Source organism: Gavia stellata, chromosome 12 (genome assembly GCF_030936135.1).
Source record: "Gavia stellata isolate bGavSte3 chromosome 12, bGavSte3.hap2, whole genome shotgun sequence".
Lineage (NCBI taxonomy): Eukaryota > Metazoa > Chordata > Aves > Gaviiformes > Gaviidae > Gavia > Gavia stellata.
Genome location: NC_082605.1, coordinates 3,041,890 through 3,060,268, shown reverse-complemented (window position 1 = coordinate 3,060,268; position 18,379 = coordinate 3,041,890).

Genomic DNA, 18,379 nt, shown 5'->3' with positions numbered 1-18,379 from the left:
TGACAGGTAGCCGCCACTCCATGCAGGCTGCCATAATGCTGATGGACGCTTACATGGAGAAACCGCAACAAGTATTGTGGAATGAATCCCCTGTTTGCTTCCCCAAATCTGTAAACACATGGGTAATCATGGAAATCATACAGTCCATTCCCTAAAGTATCTCTGGATACTTGTTGCATTTCCTAACTTCTAGCTATATGCATTTATTTTAGGTCTCCAATCCTACAGATGAATGCATAGGGAGAAACAAAAAAGATCTAGGAGCCATTGCAGTCCCCAGCATGCATGCGCCTTTAATGATCTAGAAACAATGAGAGTTTTTCTGACATATTTGGAAAGTCAACAGAGTTGAGGACAGGCAAACGAAGGGGACAGTATATTCCCCAAACCCAGGATCCGGGCATGTAGAATGGCCTCTCTGCTGCCTTGGAAGACCATAATTTGTGCCATGAAGTACATCCCCCATACCTTTTCTACTAGAAAAGCTGGTGGTTCTGTGAGGTTCAAAATAAAAAGGAAAAATGTTAACGCGACAAATATCTGTTTCTCCCTGTTTTTTGTTCTTTAGAGGTTGTGTGTTCCCACCTACTGCAAATACAGATTTCGCAACTTTCCACCGCATCGAACTCACGGACAAATCCATGGAACTCATGTCTACTTTAAGGATGTTAATGTACTTCTAACAGGGACAATGAAACCTGGGGAATTACAGAGATACCTTAGAGGTCCACCTTTGGAGATTGAAGTTCATGACTGGGATAGAAACATGGAAGACAACACAAAAAAGCCATCTTTGTTTGGGGAGGATGAAGCTGATGAAAAAGTGGGTAAGGTGAGCTTCCTTGCTTGCAAATCTACAATCTGTAATTCTTTTAGGAAGAACAAAGGATGGCATCCGCATGGGGTAGCTAAAGTCAGTCTAACTGATTTATTGTTGGGTAAAAAGTACTTGACTATCAATGCACCCATTCATAACTGTTCAGCTCCAAATACAGCTGCCTTCAGTGAGGAGGATAAATATGAGAAAATAATAAAGTCAGTGAGTAGTTCTTCCCTACTACCTATGGGACATTATTTAGAATCAGACTCGCTTTTGAAAGTGAGAGTGGAAGTAGCTGTGCCATTGGGAATGCATGCAGAAATTGCTGATGCTCAAGTCACAAATTGCCCGTATGGTTGTATAATCTACATTTTTGACTACAATAATTCAGCTTTATTACATGATTTGGTGGAGGAGATTACAGAAATCAATGCTAAAGCTCTCCAGCTGGACTGCTATCCTGTACACTTAATTGGAATGGCTCTTGCTGCATCAAAACTGAAAACCACACTTGAAAAAGTTTCCGAGTTGGATGTTGTTACTGGTTTTCACTTATTGGATGGAGCAACTCATCTCTTTGTCTTGGAGGGATTAAAAGACAGCGCAATCAAGAAACTGTGGGATAGACACTTTGAAAGGTAAGAGAGTTTGAGGTTTTTTATCAGTTATTTCCTTAGATTCAGAGATTTTAATTTGATTTATACCTCCCTCATCTCTTTCTATGCTAAGATATATGGGCAAGTATGTAGCTGATGCTTTCTGTGTGGTTTTAGTGGATGACTCCCAGTGGCTGCTTCACTTAAGGCATAATCTTCTCATCTTTTATCACGTTACACCATAGATCATTCATGTAAAGTTAAAATGAGAAGGATACCAACATGTACTTTTTTTTGTTAAGCTGCTACTCGGTTTGTGGAAACAACACTATAATCTGCCAATTCTAAATAATAACACAAAATGCTTAATGGGATCTAAAACAAAAAAAGTCACCATGAGGAGGCTGGACGTCAAGCTGTTTCTTCCTTTGAGTTTAGGGGAAAATGTGACAAATTCAAAGTGAATGTCTCCCTCAAATTTCATGCTTAAAAATAATTGATATTTTTTTCCAGCACTGTAGCACGTTGTTAAAGCTTTCCCGTGGTGGTTTGTTGTTGGTTTGGGGTTTTTGGGGTTTTTTTTTGGATGCAAAGTCACTTCATTGCAGTTACTGCTATTATTTATTGCATGAAAAGTTGTCTCTTGTCAGTGTTCACCTGTAACCTAAATTGAAGCTTTGTTTTACTGCTGCAGTATGTGTTTTGGTATTTGTAGTAGAAATATTTATATAATGCTTTTGTAGCTATAAGGCTGTTAAGGGGCACAACATTTATGAAGCTGAGGTGAGCTTCCTTTCAAATGTTTGCCACGCGGCTTAAAAAGAAAACATATACAACTCAGTTATGCCATGACATTTGATATTTTCTTTGTAATTATGTCCAAAATAATTTTTTCGGAATAGTTCATGTGAAGTGAAGGCCGTAGAGTAAGAGGTTCCATCTAAAGGACAAAAGCAAAGCAGTTTCATTAGAGAGAGTACTGCAGAACTGAGGAAACCTGAGATACAGGCTGATTGTGTCAACCTTGTCGTTGGGGTACTGTGTTACAGGACTTACAGACATGAAGATGGACAGCTGGAAAAACTATATAACTCACAACTGTCTTTCCATCAGCGCCTGTATACAGACCTGGAAGCTCTCTTTTATCATTTCCGCCTCTGTCAGCCCCTCTTCACCATAACAAAACAGCCTCTGCTTTATGTCGGAGGTGCGGTTCCTCGGGCATGTTTCCAAGCCTTGTCCAGGTAGGACTTGTCCAGATTCATAATCAAGAAATTAAGAAATGAAATGTTAGCAGAGTGAATATTTGGTACAAAACATAATACTCTGGGCTAGCTTCTCCCTGATGAAAGCAGTCTGTGGGCCTGATGGGTCATTCAGATTTTAGATCAGATGCAGTAAGACAGAAGAGGATGGTTTTCTAACTGCTACTGTGAGCCCACTTTTAGTTTGGGCAGGAATTTGTACTTTGTCAGGAAGAGGAGAGAGGTGTATCAGTAGGATAGTATATCAGAAAATATCTGAATATAATACAAATTGAAGAAAGAGAAAAATCTGGTGTTAGAACCATCAACTGGGAAGGATTTACTTCTGTGCTCTGTTGTCATAGAGATGGAGTAAAGGAGGAGGCCAAGTAGGAGTTGATAGATCCAGAAGGTCACTTGTACTAAGTGGGGAATTCGAAAAACAGTTTTCCTAAGGTAACTAGAGAAAGAAAGAGTTTTGTGAGAGTTGGGAGAATATGCTTCCTGTTCCTGGCTTTTTGTTTGGGGGTTTTGTTGCGTGATTTATTGCTGGATCTCTGCCAGGATGCTCACTGTGTCAGCTTGCAGGTATTCACAGCTGTTTGCCTTAAAGTATCTCTGACATCACATCTCGAGAGATGGACTAAAGAAGAAGGAAGTGGCGGAAGTCTTATGTGCATACATCTCTCTCTATGTATTTTACTAATCTATGAAAAAAATTCCATGTGTGGTTTTTTTGTTTGTTTATTTGTAAACTAAGACACATCTATTGAGAGGTGGAAAAAGGTACCATTCATTTTTGATATGAGCAACTTGGGTTTAGAAAGCAGAGACGAACTGTGATTGCTTTCTTTCTTGCTAGTAATAGACTGGCTTGTTTAGATTAACTTCTGAACTGAAATCCTGCAAAGCTTATTTGAAATGAATGGGGACGTTTAGTCCTGAGACAAGAAAGAGTGAATGTCTCGTAGACATCAATCTGATTTCATGAAAGTTCTTGTTAATGCACAATAATATACACGCAGTCTCGTTAGCAGCCTTGCCCTCCCCCATGCTTGCTTTTTGGTAAAACATATTCAATAATGTGTATTACATATGGATTACCTGTCTGCTACAAGTTTTATTTTGCCTATGTCAAGGCAGTTGCTGAAAAATGAATGCAGTACACCTCTGATCTAGCAGGCTGGTTTAGTATACCTATCTGTTTCCCCTTGGTGGCTGACCCGTTCAAGTTTGAGAACTGTTCATTTGCATGACTAATGAAACTTAACTTCATTAAGCTAATGAAGAGCCAGGCCTTTACACTTAAAGTTCTGAAGTATATTCATTCTAATGATCTGCATGTAACTTGGGTAGCTCTTCACATATCTGTAATTTCTTTCATGTTTATTATGTGAGATGGCGAGAAAAAGAGTACAATATGAAGGTGACTGGTGGCCATCACTCTGATGTCCTTAAAAGTCCTTTTTTCCTTTTTATTTTATTTGATTGGTAAATATCCTTCTTCCTTAAGCTATGTGCTGGCAATATTTGAGGTAAGAAATAACATAATACTGCATATTTTAGATACTTGGTAGTTAATTTTCTTGTGAGATTTTATTGTAGTATCTCCTGTCTAGATAAAAGAAAATTAAATCAGCAGGTTGGCTGCTGTGCACAACTTGCTAGATAACTGTAGCTCAGGTTCCTGCAGTGAAAGTGAAGATTTCAGGATGGCTGGGATAATTTTAAATGCAGGGGTTTATTTTTCTACTAGAGAGAAGGGAAGCTGCAGGAATGATTACTATACTTTGTAGTACTCATTGCTGTAAAATCAGAGAGAACAGCGATAAAAGCGACTTCAGTGGCTGAGACAATGTCCTTCTAGACATCAGCTCTTTTCAGCAACCCACCATCGCAGATGAGTGAATCACGTCTGCCAGGCATTGGGTGTTAGTCCTTTTTGCCATACCCTCATTGTGCTGTGTCTGTAATTATTCAGAGAAATACAAATAAATTCTTCACTGGAGTATACAGACTGTGAACTGTGTTCAAGAGCAGTCTCTAACTGCTGTTTTATTTTGCTGTAGTCAGTCACTGGTTTAACGTGTGCACAACAGAAACTGCTGCTTCTTGATATATTTCCTTCTGCTAGAAGATTAGCCAAAAAATTAATCTTAACTGTAGAAAAACTAATGCACATGATCCATATGCACAATGGCCAATTTAATTTTTTTAACATACCGATAGAAACTCAATTTGTGTCATTAATGCTGACGCAACTTTGAAATTAATGTTATTTATCAGTTGTATGCATTGTTCAGGAGTAATGGTAAGAAAATAATGTTGTTGCAGTAATATTACAATTGAATTCTCTTATGGTACTTTGTAAAGTTACTCTCCCCAAATAAAGAATAGTTACGTGATAGATGAGTTAACAAATTTCCAGTTTTAGCAAAGAATCATAATACTATGTTTGGCTATTATCATAGGATCATAGAATGGTTTGGGTTGGAAGGGACCTGAAAGATCGTCTAGTTCTAACCCTTGTGCCATGGGCAGGGACACCTTCCGCTAGACCAGGTTGCTCAAAGCCCCCTCCAACCCGGCCTGGAACACTTCCAGGGTTGGGGCATGCACAGCTTCTCTGGGCAACTGGTGCCAGTGCCTCACCACCCTCATGGTGAAGAATTTCTTCCTTAGATCTAATCTAAATCTCCCCTCCTTCAGCTTAAAGCCATCACCCCTTGTCCTATCACTACATGCCCTCATAAATAGTCCCTCTCCAGCTTTCTTGTAGGTCCCCTTCAGGGACTGGAAGGCTGCTGTAAGGTCTCCTGGAGCCTTCTCTTCTCCAGGCTGAACAACCCCAACCCTCTCAGCCTGCCCTCATAGGAGAGGTGCTCCAGCCCTCTGATTATCTTCGTGGCCCTCCTCTGGACTCACTCCAGCAGGTCCGTGTCCTTATGTTGGGGGCCCCAGAGCTGGATGCAGTAGTCCAGGTGGGGTCTCGCCAGAGCAGAGTAGAGGCGGAGAATCACCTCCCTCGACCTGCTGGTCAGGCTTCCGTTGATGCAGCCCAGGATACGGTTGGCTTTCTGGGCGGTGAGCGCACATTGCTGGGTCATGTTGAGCTCCTCATCAACCAACACCCCCCAAGTCCTTCTTCTCAGGGTTGCTCTCAATCCATATTTTATGGCCTGAGCCAGAGACTGAGAATTGAATTTAAGTGCTTGTATACAAAGTGTGTGTATGGTGTTCAATATCTGTCATATATTTAGAACCGCTTTTGTGTTAACACTAGGCTTTGCAGGCCAAATTTAGTGACTGAAATCAGATGTGAGGTAAGCGTTACCATGAATAGCATATAGAATGACATTTGATCAGAACAAGATGTAAAACAGAGGTAAGGCAGGATGGATTTTAGTGGGTGTTCAACATAAATATGGGTCATACGCTAGAACCAATGTGCATGAAGGGGCTTCGCTTTATTGCCTTTCCAGCCAGAGGCTAGAGAAATTCAACAACTAATCATTAACTTGTAGCGAAATCTAGTGCCGGCAGCATTCCTACAATATTCCTAGTAGGTTCATTAAACGGCTAACCTTCTTTATTGCTGCTAAAGACCAGCATACATGAACTGACCTGAACTTCTTAATAAGTGATGTTTCAAGAAGGTTGTGTAGTTTTTCCACAGTAATATTAGCTGTACTGATTTGATGGCAGTAAAGTTTTTGTAAGCTAATGAAATGTTGATGTCTTTTTGTAGGCTCAGTTACCTCTGTCACAGTAAGAGGTTGAGGGACGTAATTCATGGGGATCTGCTCCCCTCAGCAGAGATGATCACAGTCTTGAGTCACAAGTACAGAGTTCCCCTAACTGATGAGGATCTTTTCACTCAGAAACCCTCCTTTACTCTCGGTTTCCTCTGATGATTATATAGTACCAGGAAAAATTAGCAGAGTGAAATGGGCAGTATATTCTTCGTTAGATAACCGCAATGAAATGCGTGTGCAGCAGAAGAAAGAAATAGCGGACAAAACGTCTTTTCAGAGAAACCATAGTGGGGTGAGTAGTTTGTGATACGCGAGAGGCAAGCCTCATAGTTGCAAAACTTCATATCCTTAATCAACACCTCCTCCTTCTCCTGGAACAATGACTCAGTAGACTTAAAAACTTTTGGTAAGGTGTTTGTAGGTGTTGTGCAAACATTACAAAAAAGTGCAGGGTAATTTTATTTTGCAAAAGTTGAATTGCAAATGTAATTCCTTCTCAAAGGGGAAAACAATTCTAGTGTTTACAGGTAAACAGAGGAGACATTGTGTGAGTGGTAAGGAAAGGATTGTTTGAAGGACTTGTAGTTTCTTTTTGGGTTTGGTTCCTATTTTTCTTTGTCTCTTTCTTCTCCATAGCTCCCCCATTGTGCTTTAGCATGTCACCCAGGCTTCAGATGCTCGCGGCGGACCAAGCCAACTAAGCTCATGTGAAAATTGTGCTTTCTTTTCTTGCCATGTGAAAGACGTGCTTGCCTTTGGGCAACCAGAATGGCATTTATTCTTGACTAAATAAAACCAGCAGTTGCAGTTAGCAGTTGACTAAATAAAACCTGCAGCTCAGACAGAGCTGAGCTTTAAGGAAACGGTGAAGAATTTTAGAACTTCTGGCTTGTTACCAGTGTCCATCTACATACAAAGAGGTTTTGCCTGATCCATGGAAATCTGTGTTCCTGTATAAGGGTACTGTCTTGGAGATACTGAAAGAAATTTAACTCCTAAGTATTTCCTTTTTCAGTCTTAGTCTGTTGATGAAGGAGTATTGTGTAAGGCTAGAAAAGGAGACAATCTTAAGTAATTGTTTCTGGTACTTGCATTTGTAACATCATAGGAGGATGAGAGCAGCAGAGCTCTTGGGCCTAATCATTCTGTATAGATTAAGTGTAGAGTTACTTTGTTATTTGTATAAAGTTAGCAGTGTTCCTAGTGTATGTGTTTTAACCAGTTCTTGTTTTATACATGCTTTTGAATCAAGAGCATAATAGAGGAACTGGGAAGTCCTCTACAGAAAAGAAAATATTAAATTGGTTTTTAATAGCAGGTAACCTTTCAGGCTTTTTGATTAAAAAAAGGAGGAATAAAAAGGGAAGTGGATGTCACAGGGAAGTGACATCCAAAATGCAATTTTACTCTCTTGCTGTAACTACCTATTATGGCAGAGTCTGAATTCAAAGCCATAATTACCATAAACACAGTAGAATGACATTCTTAAGTCAATGAAAAGGTATGAGGGTTTAATTACACCGTGTCAGTAGAGAAATCTGAAGAGTCCTAATGAACGGTGTTTCCTGTGTCGGTGTATTTGCTGGGGTGTTAATGGAATCATAGAAATGAAAGAACTAATCTTATTTCATTTGAAGACAATCAGCATCAGCTCTCCAGAACAACTATTTGGATCTGTAAGTAGAAATCATTCCCTGGTGCGTGCTTGCCTCTGGTCTACTGCCATTGTATCTTGCAGAATGTCATATGCAAGGGTGAAATGGTGCTTTTTTTTTTTTTAATAGTCTTCTGTGGCGTGTTTTATTAACAAAGAGCTGCTGTGTAATAAATCTATATATATTTTTTCTAGGGGGTTTTTTGGTTTTTTTGTTAAAATTTTTTTTAATGTTTACGGAATCATTTGCTTGTTTATAATTTTTTTGTAACACTCTGAATTCCCAATTCAGACAGAACTCAGATGTAATCTCTCTTTGCAGGCTAACATTGGTGCTGTGTGCCAACTCATAGGAAAGATGAAAAAGCCAAAGTTTGACGCTTTCAGGATTTCTCCTGTTCATGGCAAATCTGTCTTTAACTACAGCTCTCAGAGCCTGAATTCTGCAGAACTTGCAAAGAAGCATCTTCACCAGGAAATGACAAAGGTAAAATGAGACGCATAACTGGAATTCTTTGCCTGCTGTGTGTAGTGCTGAAAAGAGAGAGGTGAATTAAATAGGTTTACACTAGTACCTCCCATGTTGGTGCATAGGAGGGGAAGTTGTTATGCAAAAAGATCTCAGTCTGTGATGTACTCTGGTGTAAAAGCCTGCTCTTAATGCCGTTCATTATAGTCAAGTTGTCTTGTCTCCATGACGTGGGCTGTCGTTTTGACTGCAGACTTGGATAATCTAGGTGGTCACTTCCAGTTCTGAGTCCCACTCGTTTGTAAGTGGGAGAATTCGAGTAATCACAGTGCTGGCATATGCAGTATTAAGTGATTTGAAGAACACATTTAAGAACACATTAGAAGAATCACATTTATCTGCTTTTGTCTGGATGGCTGGCTTGAGTCTTCATAACAAATGCTATTTTTCTATCAGCTAGTGGAAATTACTGTAGCTCTGTGAAAACTGTTCATGATAGGAACTGCAGTTCTCTTTTTGCGCAAATAGTATTAAAGATACTTCTTTCTGTAATTACGTTACAGAGATCCCATTCGACCACTTGTCATTAAATCCATCATTGGATCATAATAGAATGAAATTTAAAAATATTTTTAAATATTTAATGATATATATTTTGTATCATTTTGATCTACGATTACTTGCAGTCTTAAGGAAAGAAATGATACTGGTTCCGTACCTTATGGGCTCCTCTCCCAGCAAAGGGGAATTCACATTAACAACAACAACAACAAAAAAATTCTTTTTTTTGTAGAAACCGAAGAACAGGTTCACTTATTATCCTGATTACCTGTCAGCAATGTTTGACCCAGTGGATGTGGTTGCTGCCTGTAAGGAACCCTTTGCAAAATCCAAGAGTATGTGGCTGTCACCGGATGGATTTGTATTTCCTGGATTTAAGAGCAGCATTGAAAGCAGCCTGCACCCTCAGATGCCTGATGAGGCACGTCTGGGGGAGTCAAGTGAGGTAACAGAAAACTTAAATGAACAGTCCAAAGTGAACTGGAGCGTTTTGGGAGACTTGAAAGAGGCAGGCTGCTTTAGCATATGGAAGTCTCTTTTTGGGGGTACAGCCTAGGCAGCTCTTCTCAGGGTGTCACCTATATTTGCAGTTTGGGTACATCAGCATCTAGCTTACCCAGGTGATATTTTGTTTGGATACACAAAACGTACCTTGAACACATACAGAAAACCCATTTGCCAATATTAATTGGATATTAATAGGTATTAATGGACTATAGAGGGCTTTGTTTTACACTTACAAGTGGGGTCTCGTGTCAGAAAAATTGTAATATTGCATTCCATGATGAATGGGTTCTGGGCTGTTCTTCATGAGTTGCCAATCTAATTGTAGCCTTCCTTCGTGTTTCCAAATTCCCTCACTGCTTATTTTTCCTCCATCTTTTATTTATGGTTTGTAGTTACAGTTTTGTGGGGTGTTTGTCCTCCACCACTGTGTTCTCTATCAGTTTCTTCCTGCCCTGTGTCCCCTCTCCCTTCTCCTGTTCTTTACTACTTAGCTTTTAGTTTTCTGCCATTTCACTGGATCATCAACTTGACTAGCTTACAATTCCCTGGTTTTAACAGCCTTCAGCATTGTGTACATGTGGTCTGCCGCTAGGAAGAAAATTTGGATGTTATTAGAATTGGCAAGATGAGGAAATAAAGGGAATAGAAGAGGGTTTTTTTGTTGCAGGATCAGTAAATTCTACCAAATTAATTGACCACAGTCACAGCATGGAGTGGAACAAGCTGAATGCTCAGAGGCTCGATATCATATCTTGCAAGAATGTGTACATGTTCATTTAATTTTCAGGCTTTATTTATCTTTTTTTTTTTTTCCATACAAATTAAAGTAGTTTCTCAAAAAGGTTAGAGTATAGCTGAAGTGAAGTTGTCAAAACAAAGTGCTTTTTTCTGATCCACAAGGCTGGAGAATGTATCTCCTCATGAAGTGGCAGAGAAGATAGACTGAGCAAGAGTAACAGAAGCCAGTGCCAGTTCAGTATAATTGGTGGTGCCTTTTGCTGAAGAGATAAAAAAGAGGAGGGGAACTAGGCAGTACAGGATCAAAACCTGACAAGCTGAAAAGAGGGTAGCAGGCTTACAGTGCAGCAGCTGATGATCGGCACCAGAGTTACTGAACTGAAATAAATGGGGGACTGTGATATTCGGGGTGGGAGTAGCAGTTGACTAGTATGTTGTATTGACCATTGGCACCTCCTGATGGGATGGGAGAGGGGAAGAAAGCTGACAGCTTACCCTGAACGACACGGAGTGTAACCTGGCAGTACCAGTAGCTGTGTAGCATCGATGCCAGCCCTGGAGCTGAGAGAAAAGAGGAAGGATGCGCCTTCGGCTCAAGCAAGGGACCTCGTGGGCATGACCAGTGTTATATTGGATAAAGGAGGTTGGTTCTGAACTTACCAAAGGTGAAACAAAAGCAGAAAACTATTAGTTTCTGAAGCAGTCTGGTTTTCATACACTGCTGCTTTAACCATTTCTGGTTTTCTACTCAAACACAGAATTTGACCATCTTCTGTAACACCATTCCTTGGGGTTCTTCTGGCTTCCTAAAATATCTCCATACAGTTTCCGCACTAACTCAGCTATCCTTTAACTGCACAGTTTTGGGTAAAACAGTGAAAGTACACGGCCAACAACGGATAGCGGGACTTAATTTGTAGCTTGGGAAGGATAGTTTTGTCTGAAAAAATCTAACTGGTATTTCAGCAGTGGGTAGTCAGAGGACCACAAGAAGTTGAACTCTATTTCACAATTGTGATAATGAATATTCCTGCCATGATTCCAGCGCACATGAGGCTTCTCTCACCTGCTTCCTTGGGACACCTGGGCTCTCGGCCCCAAGAGTTTAATGCTAATGATTATATTTTTAGAAGCACTAGGACAGCTTCTGCCTTCTAAAAGCACTATGCTTTAAGATTACCCTAGAGATGATATATAGCTCTCCCTGTTCTTGCAATTCTGTAAAGCCAGCCCGCTGTGGGAAAACATAAATAACTAGTTAGTTTTTGGACTGGCTCTGTCCTCTCACAGCCTCCTTGTGCAGAGGAGGATATTGACACGGAGTCACATGGACGAGAGGGATGGTCCACGTTCGCCTGCGAGTTTAGCAGCTGTGTATGAAATACAGGAAACTGCGTCAGACCCCTTATATCACTGCAGAGAAATGTGACATAAATAGGAAATTGAATCCCCTGACAGGTATTTCTCAAGCATACTGTAAGCGCCTGCATGTTAGATGACAGCTCAGCATTAGAGTATCAGCAGCTTGCTCACAAAATGGATTTTTGTTCTTCTTCATGTGTATCAAACATAACGAAAGACTACTTACAGAGCCACATAGTCTTGGTGTAGTCGAGTTTGGACTTTGGTGAGATCCTATTATGGTAGTTGTTAGATCGCTACCCAGTAATCTGGCTACTTATTTTTTGTGACTCTTCCCTGATGGCTTTGGCCTGGCTTCTTAAAGGGATTCCATTTCCATTTAGAAATGGCAGGAGAATGCTCTGCATGCTAACGTGGAGCTAGTGCTGTCACGAGACAGGTGGAGCTGGAACAAACGGCACATTGATTTTGATCTTTACAAGAAGCCACCTGAGCTCTTCATGACAACAGCCCCACAGACTGGTAATGGATCTGTTAAAATTCACTAATCACAAAGTTTTAACTTGAAGTTCTGACGTATGGTCCGAAGCTTGTTCAGTTCTGCCATCAAGGAAGGGAGTTTGAACGCAGAGAGGTTTAGCAAGGAGATCTGTGTACAGCAAAGCTGTTTGTACTCTAGCAAATGAGGCATCTTAGGATGTAACACCTTGGCCGTGCTCCAGTTTTACCCCTCCATTTACCCAACTTCTTAGCCTTAGTTCCTTTGTCTATAGTAAAATGTGACAGGGAGGTATAGATCCTTCTTTGCTTATTCTTCTGTAAAGCCAGCTCTGTTGGCTGCCTGAGCTTCCTTTATACAGATTGATGACAATCAGCTTTTGTTGTTACCAAGGTCAGACAAAAAGCTGCCTCACTGTAAGCAGTACCAGATAATCGCTCCAGAGCGGGGCGGAGATGAGCCGGTTAAATCTGCATGCTGTCACAGCATGTGTGCCTTGGTGAGGTGGTCAGTGTCTAACCTCATGTTCTCCCACAAACAGTAAAAGATAAAGTTTTATGAAACGGTATTTTGAAAAGTTTGCCATGTGTTTCTTTTTGCCCAGAACCAACTGAGATTCAGTGGAATGTTTACAAGCAGAAAATAATAGATTTATTGTGGTTGCTGGAATCTTTCATCTTTTACAACTTTTCTGCTGCACATTACCCTGTAACTTGCAAAACACTTGCTTAGTGCAGGTCTTCTCAAGTGCTTCTTACAGAGAAATGCTTTTGGAAGCAGTCAGGATCAGTTCTGCTTTCATGTGTGTTTTATGGAGCCTACGCCCAGTGGATAGTCTTTGTGGGCCCTAGCCATTATTCTAATACCTGTATCATTTGTTCTAGTTGAATCCTTGTGTGAATGGTTATTTGGTTGCAATAGAGGCTTTTAGCCTACTTTTTCTTTTAGTTCAAATAGCCAAAACTTACCTTTTCCATCTAACTGGTTTCTGTTGCCTGGTTTTTCTCTTGATGGCCTCGTGAAGATGCTACTCATATTCTGCAAACGGCATTTAACGATGCCAAGCTGAAAGCTCACCAGCGCTCTGCAGCAGCTGAGTTATCCACACGCTGGCCAAGAGCCAGGTTTCAGCTACAGAAGCTCCAAGGACTTCTGAAAGATGAACCTCTGAAATTCCCACTCAGGAAGGCAGGACCAATTGTGAAGGTAAAGGGTGACTGTCTTTGGGTGCTGACCCTGGCACCTACCTTTGTGCAGCAACAGCTGTCCTGCACTTTGTGGAAGGCAGATAATGTGTGACGCTCTTCATTTAGCACAATACTTTCAGAAGTAAAAATAGTTGTTAATATTGGCATTGATAGCACTGGTTGACTGAATCTTGCAAAGCTCTTAGAAAAACATACCAGCCAGGGCACAAAATGGTATTTTAAAAAAATTTTTTTTTTTTTAGTTCTTTGCTTTGATGCTCAGAGATAATGGAGGAAGGGGGAGAATTTCTGTTCAATTAACTAACTTGTCTGTCAGTGTGCAGTGGATGAGAAAAGAAGAACAATTTCTGGCCAACTGGCTTAGCAGCTCTGAGAGAAATTGTAATGTCCCCTAATGAAACGTAGGGATCGAGGCGCTTCTATAGACTAGATGCCAAATGTCTCACCGTGTGCTCTCTTGATTACCATAGTGCTGTATAGAGTTCCCCAGTGCTGCACTTCAGCCCGTTGGTGCAAAAATCCCACAGAGACACCCCAGTTTGCAAGACTAAAGGATTTGTGCTCATTAATATGAAAAGCTGTATGGGTGGCCTGCGCCTAACTGTTCTTTTGTTGGCCGACTCATAGTCAGTGCTTGCATCTAAATGCCTGACCCAAACCCTGAGCAGGCTTTTAAAGCTGATTTTGATCAAAGGGACTGAAGCTCGCTGTGGGCTACAAATGCTCTAGAAAAACAAACATGAGAACTACGAGAATGTTGGTAACAAAAGCAGAGTTAAACCTCTGAGGCCAACTCCCTCCCACCCACCCACCCCTTTTTTTTTTTTTAATACTCCGAGTGTCAGTCCTTGTATTAAAGGGACACTCAGCAGCAAGCTGCCTGGCCTCCTCAGTTTACAGCGTCAGGCTTTGAACTGCGTATCCCTTTGTGCTCTCTGTGCTTGGCCTTCGGTTTTGGTTTGGCTGTTCAGACACTGAAACCTGTCCCCCTTGGACTCTTTGCCTGTTTCCTCTAATTCCAATACACAGCCGCCTTTGCTAGATTACATATAAATACTCTTACTAGTTTATTAGCTAATGTACAGCTTGCACTTCATGACATTCTGCTTCCAGCAATCAGACCTGACTCTCTCATATCCCAAGTTTCCTGAATACATTTTTTCAAGCCTTCCAACTACAGCCTGTAGGAAGACATTTCTGTCTCACAAAATTGGCTGCTCCTTTGTTAAGACATCCCTTTAAAAAGGAGAGGTTATGCGCATTAACTTCCAAGGGTCTGCTTTGGAAGAAAGATTTGAAAAGACCAAGAAAAAAAAAAAAAAAAAAGTATTTTTTCTTCTTGTTTTTAATAATTTCCACACTAGCCTCCTTTTCCAGTACAGTGTTTTTCCTCTGACAGAAAAAGAAAGAAAATGTCCTTGCCAGATGATGTGCCTGGCTGAAGGAACATAGAATTTAAGCACGGTGGATATATTAAAGCTAAACATGCAGAGTTACATTATCACAACATTATTTATTTTATGCTTATTGTTATGTAAGATTGTTTTCAGAAGGGTGAACACAGTTTCTCAGCTCCACTAGCTAGTTTAGTGCCATTGCCTTCTATTATCTGCATGTTCTTACGCTATTGTGTTCTCTACTGATTTGTCTCTCTGTGGTCACCTCCTCCTTCACCTGATTTTTTTTTTTTTTTTTTAATAGCTTCTTCGCTGTAGCAGCTTAGAGCTGGTTGCTAAGTGCTGCGGCTTTTCCACCATGCTATATAAGCAGTGTAATTCCCCTCCCTGTCTTCCTGCCTACGATTCCTGATGAAAGGTCATATTGTCTGTACAGGTCTGGGTGTTGCTGGGACACACAGGAATCCCTCGGGCTACCCCCCAGGTGCTCCGACCACTCTTCCCAAGGTCTGGGTGTTCAGCCCGGTGTGCTGGGGTCCAGCTGTCCACCTCCCACTCCCCAGCTGAGAACGGACACAAGCCAGTCGTTCTGTTTGTGCCTAGTGGGAAACAGCCAGTGCCTAGGCGCAGGCTATCGCTAACAGGATTTACCTTTTGCTATAAAAGCAAATATGGACTCTCTTTTTTTATTAATTTTAATGCATGCAAGCTTCTTGTACTTGCTTCAAATGCTGGACTGTCTCTCAAATCATGTGCTTTATTTAGCCTGCTGTGAGTGTAATCTGACCCTGTGTTAGATATGCTCCCTTCTCACCGTCAAATCATGCCTTGGAGGGTATTTAGTCTCTTGGATCTTGTCTGGTGCAGCTATTTGATTACTGGGACAATTTCTGCTAGATATTTCTACTCACTTGTTTGTTAGGCAGGCAAACCACCCGAGGGCTGTCTGACATCCCTGTGGACACTGCCAAGCTGGAGCTTTAGCTTTACTGACTAACCTGGCAGTTGTGGGGTTTTGGTTTTTTTTTTTTTTTCTGTTTGGTTTGTTGTTGTTGGGTCTTTTTTGTTTCTTTGGGTTTTTTTTTCGCTTAAAACACTAGGAATCAGCTTGTAATTTATATCTTAAAGGTTTTGAAGCACAAAGGTTGCACAATAATGACTTTTTTAAGAAAACAAAAACAACCCCCCCGCCAACAAAGCGATCTCAAATGCTGGCTTGTAAGATCATGAGTTTGAGTAATGAGTCCTTTAGGTGTGCACATTTCCAACCTTGTAGTTTGGCTGTAAGGTAAATGCTGTGGGGCTTATTTATGTAATAGTATGTGAGGATGCCACAGCTTTCGTTTTCTTGTCCATGTTCTGGGGAATCTATGAATTTAAAAATAGCCTCCCCTTGGAGCTCAAAGGCACCCACAGTTTCCTGCGTAGGCAGATGTTCCTCACCTCTTGTTTTTAAAGCCTGGCTGGCTGAGCCCCTCAACACCCGCTATTTTCTTGTCCTAGCCTAGCCCAGCCCTGGCCCTGTTGGACAACCAGCGCTGTGACACCAGTTCGGGTGCCCTCCCGGGAAGGAGAAAGAGCGTCGCCAGTGGCTTTGTACCAGTGGCTGGGCCTGGTGACCAGCACCGCTCGAAGTGGAGCAAGACTGCGATCCCCTGGCACAACAGAGAGCATGAGAAGGTGGAAAAACGCCGAGGCGCAGACTTCAAGTAAGACAACCTCATTGCTACAGCCAGCCCAAGTGAGGCCACCTCGTTTTGTATGGTGTGTGTCTTGAGTTACAGTATGCAGACATTACAATAACAAATTACTAGGTTGAGAAATTACATTCTTGGGGTGTATCCCAAAGAAATAAACCAATTATGTGGGACAGCTTGGCGTTCTTGGAAGGTCTCCCTTTCAAGTCCAAACTCCAGAATTAAGGAATTAGGTTTAACACTGGCCCTGGGTGTCACTATGTATTACCTACGTGTTGGCAGACTGAGCTTTCCACACTGACACTTTAGCCGTATGCCTGGCCTTACATTGGAGAACGTAGGCTGCAGCATTGCTAATCTAAGAAAAACAAATCTAAGTTCATGAAGAGCAGTTTTTGCCTTTCCAGTTAAATTAAACTGCTAGAAATTTGAAGAAGCTTCATGTTATTTGAACTTTCTAAATTAAACTATTATCCGACAGCAAATCTTGCATTAACAGGGAACTTGTAGCTACTGTCTCAATTACATACGGAGCAACGTGAAGTGCTTTAATTGAAATTTTGTTTTTTATTCTGGGAGATGAGTTCTGGCCTTTATTTTGCTGTCATAGTCTAAGATACTGCTTTGCTTCATTTTAATTATTCCGTTCCTGCAGAAATGTCATCTTTCAGAATGCCCCACTAGCTACAAACCGTGCCTAACAAGGTCAGACTTTAGCCTTTCGAGTGTCAGCTTGTGAAATGATGATTCATTAGCTCCTGTGTTGAAGCTGCCATTGTCCTAGGTTGAACACTAACTTGGTCATGTCATAGCTGGCCTCCATCTTCCAAGGGCAAGGTAGCACTGCGTCTCTAAGAGAACAGGGTGTTTGTCAGCTAACAAAATGACTCTGCGTTAGCTGACTCAGAACTACTAAGCCGTTAGCAAGTCTTGCCAGAGCACACACCAATCTTTAAATGCTACAGCACTCGATGATGAAAATTCCTTGTTCAAATCACACTTCGCCTAAGAGTTATTGAGCAAAAAGAATGAAGTAACATAGTCACAGTAATTGATAAAAGTGGTGAGTTCATTGGCTATTATTTTACGGATTCAGTGGTGTTTTGTAAACAGCTTTAATTTAAAAATTGCAACTCTGTTTATTAGGAAGTTGTAGGTAAAGCGATACAGCTTCAGCTAAGAGTCCTTTTTCATTCCAGGTTACTTTGCTATAAACATGTGTTTGTTCTCAAGAGAGAACAATCTGCAGGAGGAGGACACACCACCCTCCTCACACAACAGGAAGATACGCTAGAGCGAAGCTGTTCTGTTTACCGGGTTACCTGTACCCAGGACGCACTCAATGACCAACAGATAATTGGTAATGTATACCTGTCACCCAAAACAACTGCCTGCCTAATGAAATCTGACCAGCAAATAATTCCCAAAGGCAAGTATGGGGACACTGTTGAACGTGTTTCTGGATAGAACTGACCTTGCAGGGATAGTTATGGGGTAGCTGAGTTAGGTTTGGAGGAAAAACGTGTAAACTGTCATCAAGTCTGAATAATGGTCATGAAAATCCATTGTCTCGTGAGGTTTTTTTAACAGAGATGACAGCTTATATTTAAATAACCCCCCCTAGTTGTTGTTTTTAAAAAAAGGAAACAAAGCAAAGGGGCCAGCGTAAGGCTTAAGACCAAGGCCAAGAACAGAATAGGGAGAGGTTCTGATTCAATAGAAGGAAAAACTTTTAACTGGGAGCTCGTTGTAAATGGGGACAGCGAAACCCCCATCCCGAGACGCTCAGAACTCGCCTGGACAAGGCAGTGGTGACTGTAGCTGGCCCTGCTGTCCCCCGTGCACTCGGCAGGATGGCCTCTGGCAGCCCCT